The 15,309-nt window shown below is 41.0% G+C and overlaps 1 pseudogene; it reads right to left on the reverse strand.

The window, feature by feature from the left end:
- Positions 1-439: 439 nt before the first annotated feature.
- LOC133876764 (uncharacterized) lies at positions 440-10,259 on the reverse strand (annotated as a pseudogene).
- Between the last annotated feature and the right edge of the window lie 5,050 nt (positions 10,260-15,309).

Here is a 15,309-nt window from a genome sequence, read left to right on the forward strand (position 1 = left end):
GTAAAATCTTTGCAGCGGTCTTCTTTGCACTGAAGTGGCCTCCACAGGCATGATCATGACAGAAGAAGATGACACTGGATTGGTCAGGCTCGGGAATGCATCTCCTAATGATCTGATCGGGACAATACTTGAACAAGTAAGGATCGTCCCAGAAAAAATTCTTCACCACGGACATGAATTTGGACTTATCTTGCCGCCCCCAATGCAAAGGCATTTGATTGGTGACAAGATAGTTTACTATGTCAGCAAACCACGGTGAGTGAGTATGAGCAATATGCATCAATTGCTCATCAGGGAAGGTCTCGGAGATGGGGGTGGCCTCTTCCGTGAAATCCACGGTAATCCTTAAGAGATGATCGGCCACCACATTTTCGGAACCCTTCTTATCCCGAATCTCAATGTCGAACTCTTGTAAGAGCAAAATCCACCGAATGAGGCGAGATTTAGCATCATTTTTGGAGAAAAGATACTTCAATGCCGCGTGATCCGAGTAGATAATGACTTTCGATCCTAGTAGGTAGGATCGAAACTTATCCAGAGCAAATACGACTGCCTGCAGCTCCTTCTCAGTGGTCAAATAAATCAGCTGGGCGTCGTTCAGAGTTTGACTTACATAATAAATGACGTGGGGGAGTTTGTCAATGCGCTGCCCCAACACAGCTCCAACGGCGTAGTCGGACGCGTCACACATGATCTCGAAAGGTGTAACCCATCTCGGCGGCCGAATGATGGGTGTGGACGTCAGAATTGCCTTCAAGGCCCCAAATGCCTTCTTGCAATCTTCATCAAAAATAAAAGGGGCCTCCTTCACCAATAATTTGCACAGGGGCCGGGCGATCTTGCTGAAATCCTGGATGAATCGCCGATAAAATCCTGCATGGCCCAGAAAAGAGCGAACCTCTTTCACCGTTCGATGGGGTGGAAGGTTGGATATCAGATCTACCTTTGCCTCGTCTACCTCTATCCCCCGACGAGAGATGACGTGCCCGAGCACAATTCCTTGTTGTACCATAAAATGGCACTTCTCCCAGTTGAGTACCAGGTTCTTCTCTTTGCACCTCCCTAAGACTAACGTGAGGTGATGCAAACACTCCTCAAAAGATGAACAAAAGACTGAGAAGTCGTCCATAAATATCTCCAGGAAACGCTCCACCATGTCAAAAAAAATGCTGATCATGCACCGCTGAAAAGTAGCGGGTGCATTGCATAAGCCAAAGGGCATGCGTCGGTAGGCGAACGTCCCGAACGGACAAGTGAAGGTCGTCTTCTATTGGTCTTCAGGGTCCACAGGGACTTGGTTATATCCAGAATAACCATCCAAAAAGCAGTAATACTCGTGCCCGGCCAACCACTCCACCATTTGATCAATGAATGGAAGAGGAAAGTGATCTTTCCTGGTGGCGGTGTTCAGCTTGCGGTAGTCGATGCAGACTCTCCATCCAGACTGTACTCGAGTTGGGACAAACTCGCCTTCCTTGTTCTGCACGACCGTTACTCCAACTCGCTTATGCACGACATGAATGGGGCTCACCCATTTGCTGTCAGAGATTGGGTAGATGATGCCAGCATCCAACAACTTGATTACTTCTCCTCTGACGACTTTCTGCATGGTTGGGTTGAGCCTTCTTTGTGGCTCCCTTGATGGTTTGGTGTCTTCCTCCATATGTATCTTATGCATAACCACCGAGGGGCTGATTCCCTTAATATCTTCTATGGTCCAGCCTATAGCTTCCTTATGCTCTCTCAAAACGTCTAACAATTTCTCCTCCTGAGCAGCATGTAGATCCGAAGCTATGATTACAGGCAAAGTCTCAGCTGGACCTAGGAACTTATACTTAAGATTGTCCGGCAGGGGCTTAAGTTCCTTTTTAGGAGGCTCAGGTACTGTTGCCTCCTCTTCTTCCTTGCTCACCAGAGGAGCAAACTCTAAAATGGTATTTGCTTGCTCAATTAACTCATCCAAGTCCAGATCCTCTCCGAACTGAGCAAAGCATGCCTCCAGGGGGTCTTTGGTGCTTGATTCTTCCTATATGATCTCCTCAATCAAGCAGGCACTTCCGATCTCATCGTACTCCCTCGGCCTCTTGTTGATGTCAAAGATGTTCAGCTCCACTATCATGTTGCCGAAGGAGATCTTCATTACCCCCGTCCTACAGTTGATCAAGGCGTTAGCTGTAGCTAAGAATGGTCACCTGAGGATCATCGGTATTTGAACTCCAACGTTCTGTACCGGCTCAGTATCTAGCACTATAAAATTCACGGGGAAATAAAACTTGTCCACCTTAATCAAAACATCCTCCACTATTCCCCGTGGTATCTTAACTGACCGGTCAGCTAACTGCAGTGTCATGTAGGTGGGCTTCAATTCTCCTAACCCTTATTGCAAGTAAACTGAATAGGGGAGGAGATTGACATTGGCTCCAAGGTCAAGCAGAGCCTTTTCAATGTGGGTGACTCCTATCGTGCAAGAGATAGTAGGACATCCGGGGTCCTTGTACTTGATAGGCAGCCTACATTGGAAGATTGAGCTGACTTGCTCAGTCAAACAAACTTTTTTCGGGACATTGGTTTTCCGCTTGACAGTGATCAAGTCCTTCAAGTACTTAGCGTAAGATGGCACTTGCTGGATGGCATCTAAGAACGAGTTGTTGATCTACACTTGTTTGAACACCTTCAGAATGTCCTCGAACTTTCCTCATTTCTTGGGCATTAGAAGTCTATCGGGGTAAGGCGCCTTAGTTATAAACGACCTAGGAGGAGTCTCTATGGTCGGAGCTAATGTAGATGGCTCGGCATTTCTCTTTTCTACGCTCCTGCTTCCTTGTCCTTCTTATGCAGCAGGGTTCTCCTCAGGGTGAACCACTTGGTTGTCTACTTGTTTCCTTGACCTAAGTGTGACAACGGCTTGTACATGCTCCAACCCATGCACTGCATTTGATGAACTTCCTTCTAGGAACTACAACTTTGGATTTGGCACAGGCTAACTAGGGAGCTTTTCCTTCTCTCTCTCCCCTAGGTGACTAGCAATTTGCCCGATCTGGGTCTCCATCTTGGCAATAGCTTGAGTGTTCACTATGGTAGCATTCTTCACGTCTGATGTGTGTTTTAATGAGTACTCGCAAGCGCACGAATCGTTTGTAATATAGTGTGTGCAAGTGCGAGGTCGAATCCACAGGGAAATGGTCAAATATTGGTATCTTGTTTAATCAACCTCATTTTAACCTAGTTCCAAAGGTTTAAGGATTGATTCAAGAACAAAAGACTAAATAAAAGAGATGAAATGAAATATGCAAATTAAAAGGAACTAAGGCTATGGAATCTACCAAACCAAATCCAATAACTCACACTCTTGGTTTCCACTTGAACACCCAAAGAACATTAAGCTTTGGATGTCATTCAAGTGTCTTAACCACAAACTCTAGAACCATTAAATGAATCCAAATCAAAGATAAATAAAAAAAAGTACCCATTTGAAATCAAATCATCCAATGTATCCATTCAATGAACAAATCACAATGGATATCATTATTCAAATCGATAAAATAATGTATCCATCGGTTGAAACACATTAAATGTCCTATATGTACTAACAACCACATTCATTGCTAAAGATAAAGCATTTAAATGAATGGAACTTGAACAACAAATATGATATATCATCAAATGTGCAAGTAGTATAACAAGAGTATGAGTGTCATCAATGGAAAGGTTTCATCCTCAACCTTAGTTGAGGTTACTAGCCTTCCATGACTAAAAACACCACAAGAAAATAAAGAACAAACATGGAAATAAAAGAAAAGCTTTATAAAGAGAAAGTGTCTAAGAACAAAAGCTACTGAAATACACTATGAAATGAACAAAATTAAACCTAGCTACTATTCTCTGAACTCTCCAACAAGGAGATATGGCTATGGCTTTTATAGAAGGAAATTAGGGCTAGAAACCCATGTAAAATGACTCCTCTAACCCCCTCTAGGGTTCCTCTCTTGCTAGAGACAACCAAGGTCACGAAACCAGCGTGTTCTGCTGTGAAAATCAGAGGGAGAACTGCATTTTGTCGTGGAGAAGCTCCTGATTGGGTGTTCTAGCGCGCTTCTGCAAAAGTAAGTTCTGGGAAATTTCGATCGATCGATTAATATTCGATCGATCGACTTCGGGCAAAACTTCCGAATTTTCCAAGCAATTCCTCATGAATTTTGTCATTCCTCACTTATTGACCTACAAAACATAAAAATACAAAAACTAACCAAAGCATCAGAAAATAACAAGGCTAAAGGTTTAAATAATGTAAATCAAGGGGTCCAAATACACAATATTTGGCACTCATCAAATACCCCCAAACTTACATTTTGCTAGTCCCTTAGCAAAAACAAAATGGAAAACAAAATCAAAGCATGAAACATAAGTCCGCTTTCGTGGGAGAAACGATTGCATTTAGCATATGCAACAAGCTTTTTAAACCCCTAGGACTCCCTAGTGGATGAATGAAGTCTCGTGAGGGTTTGTCAGAAATGATACCCACAAACATTGAAGTACTGAATTATCAATTGAGCAAAAATCATCATTCAAACACATGGTACACACATCATGAGTATATTTAACAAAATGAATATCATATTATCATGTTATCAAAGATCGATCAACTCATAGATGGAAAATTGAGACAACATATGTTCAAAAGTGTAAGGTGTGAATAACATAGAGTCATGGGGTTTCGATTTTCCTCAAAGCACATATATCCAAAAATTTGCAGTACTTCCATCAAATAACCAAGGCTTATCTTACGTTTATTATTATTTATTTATTATTTTTGTATCGGCTGTGCAATGCTTGACTCCATTAAGCTTTCTATTTGACCCATGTAACGAGTGTTAGACCAGTGACTCCCAAACCAAATGGTTTTAGGGCTCTAGATGTAAAAACATCCCTAAGGGCTTAATTACTCAAGTCAAAAAGGCTACGAAGTCAAACTAGCCAAACAAACATCCAAGCTGAAATTCTCATCTTTTTACGCGAACACCCAATGCTTAATGAGGCAAGGGGCCCGGTTACTCAATGAGAAGTCAAATTGGTGATATTATTCTAAGGAAAATATATATATATATATATATATATATATATATATATATATATATATATATATATATATATATATATATATATATATATATATATATTTTTTTTTTTTTTTTTTTTTTTTTTTTTTTTGATAAGCCAAGGTTTCATCAACAAGTCATCCTACAAATCTCCAGACACATAATTTTTAATTCAAATCTCATACCCCACAGAAACAATGCTTATGTGCTTGTGATAAACAATTTAAACATGTCAAGTCTCTCTAATCCAAAGATGAGTCAAAAGATCTCAGATTTTAATGATATGCAAAATTCAACATGCTAAACAAACCAATGAGATGCAAACCATAGTAAGATGTAACCATGCTCAACTAACAATAAGGTATATATATTAACAAGTATTAACAAAGCAAACATTAAATGCAAACAGACAGAAATGTCTACCCCACCCCCAAACTAGAATGACACATTGTCCCCAATGTGGCTAGAGATACAATACCGAAATGGTGATGCAAGCTGGGCACACTGCAAGAGAAGCACTCCCCCAAACTTGAACGGCAGACACTGTCTTGAAAATTACAACTAAAACACAAGAAATAAAATCAAATGATAAGGAAAAATGATGAGGGTTGCCTCCCACAAGCGCTAAGTTTTCAGTCTTCAGCCAGACTTTCCATCCTAACGACAATCACTCAGAGTAACTCAGACCCTCTAAAAGGGTCGTCTCAACCTCCGAGCTCTGTAACTCCAAAAATGGCTTCAGTCGTTGCCCGTTCACCTTGAACGTGCTGCCATTTTTTGGATCCTCAATCTCAATAGCCCCATAAGAAAACACTGATCAAACTATGAAAGGGCCTGTCCATCGAGATCGAAGCTTCCCTGGAAACAGATGCAGATGTGAATTGTAAAGAAGGACATTCTGACCGGGCTCAAAAAATCGCCTCAATATGTTCTGGTCGTGAACCTTCTTCATCCGTGCTTTGTACATCCTAGCACAATCATAAGCATCGTTCCTCAGCTCTTCCAATTCATTGAGTTGGAGCTTCCTCTGTGAGCCAGCCTTTGTGAGATCGAAATTCAGCTGCTTAATGGCCCAGTAGGCTCTGTGCTCCAACTCCACAGGTACGTGGCATGCTTTCCCGTACATGATACGGTAAGGTGACATGCCAATCGGTGTCTTGAAAGCTGTCCGGTATGCCCATAATGCATCGTTCAACCGGAGAGACCAATCTTTCCTTGACGGGTTCACCGTCTTCTCTAAAATCCTCTTGATCTCTCTGTTTGAAACCTTCACTTGCCCACTCGTCTGAGGGTGGTAGGGAGTGGCAACCTTGTGCGTGATGCAATATTTCTTCATCAGCTACTCGAAGACCCGGTTGCAGAAATGCTTTCCACCATCACTAATAATTGCTCGAGGAGTACCAAAACGAGCAAATATAGTGTCTTTTAAAAACTGGACCACAACTCTTTGGTCATTGGTCTTGCAGGCAACTGTCTCCACCCATTTGGACACGTAGTCCACTACAACCAGAATGTACAGATAGCCGAAGGAGAGTGGGAAAGGTCCCATGAAATCGATGCCCCACACATCAAAGATCTCGACAATAAGAATGGGGTTAAGGGGCATCATATTTCGGCGTGAAATACTCCCTAGCTTTTGACAGCGCTCGCATGAAACACAATAAGTGTAAGCGTCTTGAAAGATGGTCGGCCAGTAAAAACTGCACTGCAAAATCTTTGCAGCGGTCTTCTTTGCATTGATGTGGCCTCCACAGGCATGATCATGACAGAAGGAGATGACATTGGATTGGTCAGGCTCGGGAATGCATCTCCTAATGATCTGATCGGGACAATACTTGAGCAAGTAAGGATCCCAAAAAAATTCTTCACCACGGACATGAATTTGGACTTATCTTGCCGCCCCCAATGCAAAGGCATTTGACCGGTGACAAGATAGTTCACTATGTCAGCAAACCATGGTGAGTGAGCATGAGCAATATGCATCAACTGCTCATCGGGGAAGGTCCCAGAAATGGGGACGGCTTCTTCCGTGAAGTCCACGGTAATCCTCGAGAGATGATCAGCCACCACGTTTTCAAAACCCTTCTTGTCCCGAATCTCAATGTCGAACTCTTGTAAGAGTAAAATCCACCGGATGAGGCGAGATTTAGCATCATTTTTGGAGAAAAGATACTTTAATGCCGCGTGATCGGAGTAGATGATGACTTTCGATCCTAGTAGGTAGGATCGAAACTTATCCAGAGCAAATACGACTGCCAACAGCTCATTCTCAGTGGTCGAATAATTCAGCTGGACGTCGTTCAGAGTTCGACTTGCATAATAAATTACGTGGGGAAGTTTGTCAATGCGCTACCCCAACACAGCTCCAACGGCATAATCGGACGCGTCACACATGATCTCGAAAGGTGTACCCCAGCTCGGCGGCCGAATGATGGGTGTGGACGTCAGAATTGCCTTCAAGGCCCCAAATGCCTTCTTGCAGTCCTCGTCAAAAATGAAAGGGGCCTCCTTCACCAACAGTTTGCACAAGGGCCGGGCGATCTTGCTGAAGTCCTGGATGAATCGCCGATGAAATCCTGCATGGCCCAGAAAAGAGCGAACCTCTTTCACCGTTCGTGGGGGTGAAAGGTTGGATATCAGATCTACCTTTGCCTTGTCTACCTCTATCCCCCGACGAGAGATGACGTGCCCGAGCACAATTCCTTGTTGTACCATAAAATGGCACTTATCCCAGTTGAGTACCAGGTTCTTCTCTTTGCACCTCCCTAAGACTAATGTGAGGTGATGCAAACACTCCTCAAAAGATGAACAAAAGACTGAGAAGTCGTCCATAAATACCTCCAGGAAACGCTCCACCATGTCAGAAAAGATGCTGATCATGCACCGCTGAAAAGTAGCGGGTGCATTGCATAAGCCAAAGGGCATGCGTCGGTAGGCGAACGTCCCGAACGGACAAGTGAAGGTCGTCTTCTCTTGGTCTTCAGGGTCCACAGGGACCTGGTTATATCCAGAATAACCATCCAATAAACAGTAATACTCGTGCCCGGCCAACTGCTCCACCATTTGATCAATGAATGGAAGAGGAAAGTGATCTTTCCTGGTGGCGATGTTCAGCTTGCGGTAGTCGATGCAGACTCTCCATCCAGACTGTACTCAAGTTGGGACCAACTCGCCTTCCTTGTTCTGCACGACCGTTACTCCAGCTCGCTTGGGCACGACATGAATGGGGCTCACCCATTTGCTGTCAGAGATTGGGTAGATGACTCCTGCATCCAATAACTTGATTACTTCTCCTCTAACGACTTCTTGCATGGTCGGGTTGAGCCTTCTCTGTGGCTCCCTCGATGGTTTGGTGTCCTCCTCCAGATGTATCTCGTGCATAACCACCGAGGGGCTGATTCCTTTAATATCTTCTATGGTCCAGCCTATAGCTTCCTTATGTTCTCTCAACACTTCTAACAATTTCTCCTCCTGAGAAGCATGTAGATCCAAAGCTATGATTACAGGCAAAGTTTCGGCTGGACCTAGGAACTTATACTTAATATTGTCTGGCAGGGGCTTAAGTTCCTTCTTAGGAGGCTCAGGTACTGTTGCCTCCTCCTCTTCCTTGCTCACCAGATGAGCAAACTCTAAAATGGCATTTCCTTGCTCAAGTAACTCATCCAAGTCCAGATCCTCTCCGAACTGAGCAAAGCATGCCTCCAGGGGGTCTTTGGTGCTTGATTCTTCCTCTATGATCTCCTCAATCAAGCAGGCACTTCCGATCTCAACACATTCCCTTGGCCTCTTGCTGATGTCAAAGATGTTCAGCTCCACTGTCATATTGCCGAAGGAGATCTTCATTACCCCCGTCCTATAGTTGATCAAGGCGTTAGCCGTAGCTAAGAATGGTCGACCGAGGATCACCGATATTTGAACTCCAACATTCTGTACCGGCTCAGTATCTAGCACTATAAAATCCATGGGGAAATAAAACTTGTCCACCTTAATCAAAACATCCTCCACTATTCCCCATGGTATCTTAACTGACCGGTCAGCCAGCTGTAGTGTCATAGAGGTGGGCTTCAATTCTCCTAACCCCAATTGCAGGTAAACTGAATAGGGTAGGAGATTGACACTGGCTCCAAGGTCAAGCAGCGCCTTCTCAATGTGGCTGATGCCTATTGTGCAGGAAATAGTAGGACATCCAGGGTCCTTATACTTGATAGGCAGCCTACACTAGAGGATTGAGCTGACTTGCTCGGTCAAACAAACGTTTTTAGGGACATTGGTTTTCCGCTTTACAGTTACCAAATCCTTCAAGAACTTAGCGTAAGACGGCACTTGCTGGATGGCATCCAAGAACGGGATGTTGATCTGCACTTGTTTGAACACCTCCAGAATGTCCTTGAACTTTCCTCCCTTCTTTGGAGCGAGAAGTCTATCAGGGAATGGCCCCTTAGGAATGAATGACCTAGGAGGAGTTTCTATGGTCGGAGCTAATGTAGATGGCTCGGCATCTCTCTTCTCTACGCTCCTACTTCCTTGTCCTTCTTGTGCAGCAGGGTTCTCCTCAGGGTGAACCACTTGGTTGTCTACTTGTTTCCCTGACCTCAGTGTGACAACGGCTTGCACATGCTCCAGCCCATGCACTGCATTGGATGAACTTCCCTCATGGAACTGCAACTTTGGATTTGGTACAGGCTGACTAGGGAGCTTTCTCTTCTCTCTCTCCCCCAAGTGACTAGCAATTTGCCCGATCTGGGTCTCCATCTTGGCAATAGCTTGAATGTTCACCATGGTAGCATTCTTCACGTCATTGATGGATTGGCCTGTAAGCTGGATGAAGGCCTTAAGAGTGTTTTCCAAAGAAGACTGTGAAGAAAAGGCAGGGGCTTGAGTAAGGGCTTGGTATGATGGTGCTGGCTGGGATGAACGGCTTTGATGGTGAACCGGTTGATGAAATCCAGGGGGGTATTGAGTATGGGATTGGTGAGGTACTCCCCCTTGAGTCATAGGCTGGTTCTACTTCCAAGAAAAGTTAGGGTGGTTCTACCACCCTGGATTGTATGATTCGGAGAAAGGTCCACTGGATTGTTTCCGATAATCGTTGAAAGCGTTCACTTGCTCCATTGGTGACTCGACAAAAACCGGTAAAGATGGGCAAGTCTGTGCTAAGTGCATGGGACTAGCACAGATGGAAAATCAGTCAACATGGAATGGATTGGCAGCATTCATGGATTTGCTAACAACTAGGGCTTCGACCTTTTTGGTAAGGGCATCTATCTTCATTTTTAATTCTATATCCTCCTTAATCTCGTAGATGCCTCCCTTCTTCTAAATGCGAGCAGCTTTATCTCGACAGCTTGAAAAATCCCATTGTTGGGAATTGCCGGATAACTAATCTAAGGTCCTATACGCCTCCTCTCCCGTCAAACTCAGAAATGCGCCTCCGTTCATTGACTCGATCATGCTACGGTTGGATTGAGTTAATCTTTGATAGAAAAATTGCACGAGTCTCCACTTCTCGTATCCATGTGGAGGGCACTTAATCAGCATATCTTGAAATCTCTCCCAACTCTCAGAAAATTTCTCATCTTCCTCTTGAGTAAATGAGTTTATCTACTTTCTACACTCATTGACTTTGGACATGGGGAAGAATTTGTTGTAAAACTTGTTTAGCAAGTTCTCCCAAGAAGTGATGGAACCAAGCATGTTTGAATCCAACCATGCCTTGGCTCTATCATGGAGTGAGAAAGGAAAAAGCCTAAGATGCACAGACTCTTCAGAAAAATTTTGAAATTTGAAGGTGGCACAGATGTCTTTGAATTTCTTCACATGGCTATAAGGATTTTCGAGGTCCAAGCCATGGAATGCGGGTAGGAGTTGGATGACATGAGGCTTTAGGTCAAAGTGAGTGGCATTGGTTGGGGGTAATACTATACATAAAGGAGAATTTGTTGCAACGGGTGCAAACAAATCCCTAAGTGTCCTAGTATGATCGACGTTTTCTCCCCGATTCCTCTCATTCTCATTCGCATGCATGTTATCTCCCATCTCAACAGAATTTCTAAGACTTCTCCTAAGAGTTCTTTCAATTTCGGGATCTAAAGATGTCAAGTCTAGGTTCAATGATCTTCTACCAAGCATACACCAAGCATACACAAATGTTTAAACAAAAGACAAACGAAAATAAAGAAAAGAATTTGCTAATGGGGAACAAAGTTCTCCAAAGTACAATCTAAGCTAGTTCCCATGTAGGTGAGGGGGGTCACATTGAACACACTTAAATCCTAAGACCTGTCCTTGCCAAAATTCACCTTGTCATTGCCCTTAGATAGCAAAGTAGACCTACACTAGCAAGAAATGTTTTTTTTTTTAAATTAAAAGAAAAATAACACAACTAAGATAAAAAGGTAAAGACTAAGAAAAATGCATACAATTTACACAAAGATAGCAGCAAAAGTGAAAAATAAGAATACTTACAAATTGGGACAAAAAAGAATTTTTGGTAAAAATTTCTGCTACTGATCTTATTCAGGAGCTGCCTTTTGAGTTGAGGTCGATCGATCGAATATAAAGTCGATCGATCGAAACTCGATCGATCGAAAGTGTAGTAGATCGATCGAATATTTGAAATTGTGCAGGAACAGAAACAAAAACAGGAACAAAAACAGAACATAAACTCTTTTTTTCGTTAGAACAAAATAAAACAAATTGAGGGTGATATGAAACACAAACTATACAGAATTTGAACTAAATTATAATGAACGAAAAGAAAATTAAACAAACAGCAAAATACTATTAAACAGAAACAAATTATGAACAAAATGAACAAAATGGACTAAAAGAAGTACTGGAACAGAGATACTCACCTTGTTCCGAGCTGCTGTTGTGCAGAAATTCGTTCGATCGAAGTATATTTCGATCGATCGAAACTCGATCGATCGATTCTTCAGGGCACCCAGTGAGTTGCAGAAGCTGCAGAACAGATTCGGGAGAAACAAAGAAAGAACTTAGAATGCAGAACAGAAGCTAAACAACAGAAAAATGCAACAAAAATCTATCTAACTAGTAGAAAAACAAAATCAATCAAACAAAAACCAATTTTTGAACCGATATCCCCGGCAACGGCGCCAAAAACTTGATATGTGTTTTAATGAGTACTCGCAAGCGCACGAATCGTTTGCAATATAGTGTGTGCAAGTGCGAGGTCGAATCCACAAGGAAATGGTCAAATATTGGTGTCTTGTTTAATCAACCTCATTTTAACCTAGTTCCAAAGGTTTGAGGATTGATTCAAGAACAAAAGACTAAATAAAAGAGATGAAATGAAATATGCAAATTAAAAGGAACTAAGGCTAAGGAATCTACCAAACCAAATCCAACAACTCACACTCTTGGTTTCCACTTGAACACCCAAAGAACATTAAGCTTTGGATGTCATTCAAGTGTCTTAACCACAAACTCTAGAACCATTAAATGAATCAAACTCAAAGATAAATCACAAAGAGTACCCATTTGAAATCAAATCATCCAATTTATCCATTCAATGAATAAATCACAATTAATATCATTATTCAAATCGATAAAACAATGTATCCACCGGTTGAAACACATTAAATGTCCTATATTTACTAACAACCACATTCATTGCAAAAGATAAAGCATTTAAATGAATGGAACTTGAACAACAAATATGATATATCATCAAATGTGCAAGTAGTATAACAAAAGTGTAAGTGTCATCACTGGAAAGGTTTCATCCTCAACCTTAGTTGAGGTTACTAGCCTTCCATGACTAAAAACACCACAAGAAAATGAAGAACAAACATAGAAATAAAAGAAAAGCTTTACAAAGAGAAAGTGTCTAAGAACAAAAGCTATTGAAATACACTATGAAATGAACGAAATTAAACCTAACTACTGTTCTCTGAACTCTCCAACAAGGAGACATGGCTATGGCTTTTATAGAAGAAAATTAGGGCTAGAAACCCATGTAAAATGACTCCTCTAACCCCCTCTAGGGTTCCTCTCTTGCTAGAGACAACCAAGGTCACGAAACCAGCGTGTTCTGCTGCGAAAATCAGAGGGAGAACTGCTTTTTGTCGTGGAGAAGCTCCTGATTGGGTGTTTTGGCGCGCTTCTACAAAAGTAAGTTCTGGGAAATTTCGATCGATCGACTTCGGGCAAAATTCGATCGATCGAATTTAAGTTCGATCGATCGAGTTCTTCAGAGCTTTCGAATTTTCCAAGCAATTCCACATGAATTTTGCCATTCCTCACTTATTGACCTACAAAACATAAAAACACAAAAACTAACCAAAGCATCAGAAAATAACAAGGCTAAAGGTCTAACTAATGTAAATCAAGGAGTTCAAATACACAATATTTGGCACTCATCACAGTACTCTCTCAGAATACAATAACAGACAAATGATACACATAAATTTGCCTCTACAAGCCTACACATTTGATACTCAAGCCTTGTGAACAACTTTAATATGCACTCCTTGGGCTAACTAGCTAATCTGTAAAACAATAATGTTTTACAAGTGGAAACAAAACACATAAGTCCACGAATTAGTAAGTAAATTGTCAACGAAACGTAGCTCATGTAGTGACCTTGGTTTAGTTGGAAGTAACGTATAAAGATGAACATTTTTTTTTTTTGAAGAATTATGAGGTTTTGAATAAATTGTGTTTGATTAATCATGATCACAATAACTAAACTAGCATGGAAAGTAGTATATTTGAAAGCCAATTCAAGGCACAATCGCTTCGTCAAAAAGAGTGCAAACCTAAGTGCAGGTTTTCGCAAGTAATAAATTTTCGGTAAGTATGAGGTCGATCCACAGGGAATGATAGATACTAAGTAAAATTCATATTATCGTACAGAAAAAATAAAAATTGAGTTGTTTTTCTACTAAAAAGTGGAGCAATAGAGAGATGGTAAACTAAAATTAAATTAACTAACTAAATTAATAAAAAGTGAATTTGAGAAAATTAATGGGAAACACTAAGGTTTCAGGGATCTACCTAGCATTATATTATGTATTCCTGAGACATATGTTTTTAACTCAACTAGGTAGAGAATCAACTCTCCTAATCGAAAAATAAAACAATTAAGTGCAAAGAAATTATAAAATAAATTAAACATGGATTGGTTGAGAATTTAATTTTAATAACATATCACAATAAATTAAGTATTCAATATATTTTCGAATCATAACAAATCAAACAAAGTAAGCATCTGATAGGAAATTGTTGACTTAATTATTTAATTAATAATGAATCACGTGTAGGTTCAAACGCTTCCTAAACAAGTAATGCCCAATATGTGAAATATTTAATTAAAATGAGGGTGAATGACAAAGATAAGGTTCAAACTTAGGACATTTGGGTTTTGATACCATGTTGAATTACCATTACGAAGACTTCTATCCTTATCAGTAGTATGTAACAAGCTCTATGCCCCCTCCTTTTCTTCTCACCACCACCACTTCACTCCATCTACTTGCTATGTTGCTTTTCACTGAATGTAAGGATTAAAAAAGGAATAATTGCACCAGTGGTCCCTGGGGTATGCCATAATTACGAATCACTCTCTATGGTTTAAAAAGTTCATGGGAAGTCCTTGTGGTAAACTATAATTACAAATCAATTCCTGAAGTAAAATTCTGTTAAAAATTTTGATAGATTTTGTTAAATGCCATGTCAGTGCCACATCAAACTAATAAGATGGTGACACGTGTCCATCTTAATAAAAAAAACATAAATTTATTAAAAAAAAAAGCTTATTTTTTTAAAAAATTAAAATTCAAAAAAAAAATAAAAAAACAACAACAACAAAAAGGAAGGGGTGGCCACCCCCGGCGGCCACTGGGGGTGGTGCACGGCCACCCCCATTGGTTGGGGGTGGCGATGGCCAAAAGGGTGGCCCAGCCACCCCTTCCCCTTTTTTTTTTCTTAAAAAAAAAAGTTTATTTATTTATTTATTAATAAATTTATATTTTTTTATTCAGATAGACACATGTCGTCATCTTATTAGTTTGATGTGGTGCTGACGTGGCATTTAACAAAATCTGTCAAATTTTTTAACAAAATTTGACTTTAGGAATCGATTTGTAATTATAATTTACTACAAGGACCTTCCATGAACTTTTTAAACCATAGGGAGTAATTCATAATTATGGCATACCCCAGGGACCAGTGGTGCAATTATCCCATTAAA

The sequence above is a fragment of the Alnus glutinosa genome, chromosome 9 (genome assembly GCF_958979055.1).
Source record: "Alnus glutinosa chromosome 9, dhAlnGlut1.1, whole genome shotgun sequence".
Classification (NCBI taxonomy): Eukaryota; Viridiplantae; Streptophyta; class Magnoliopsida; order Fagales; family Betulaceae; genus Alnus; species Alnus glutinosa.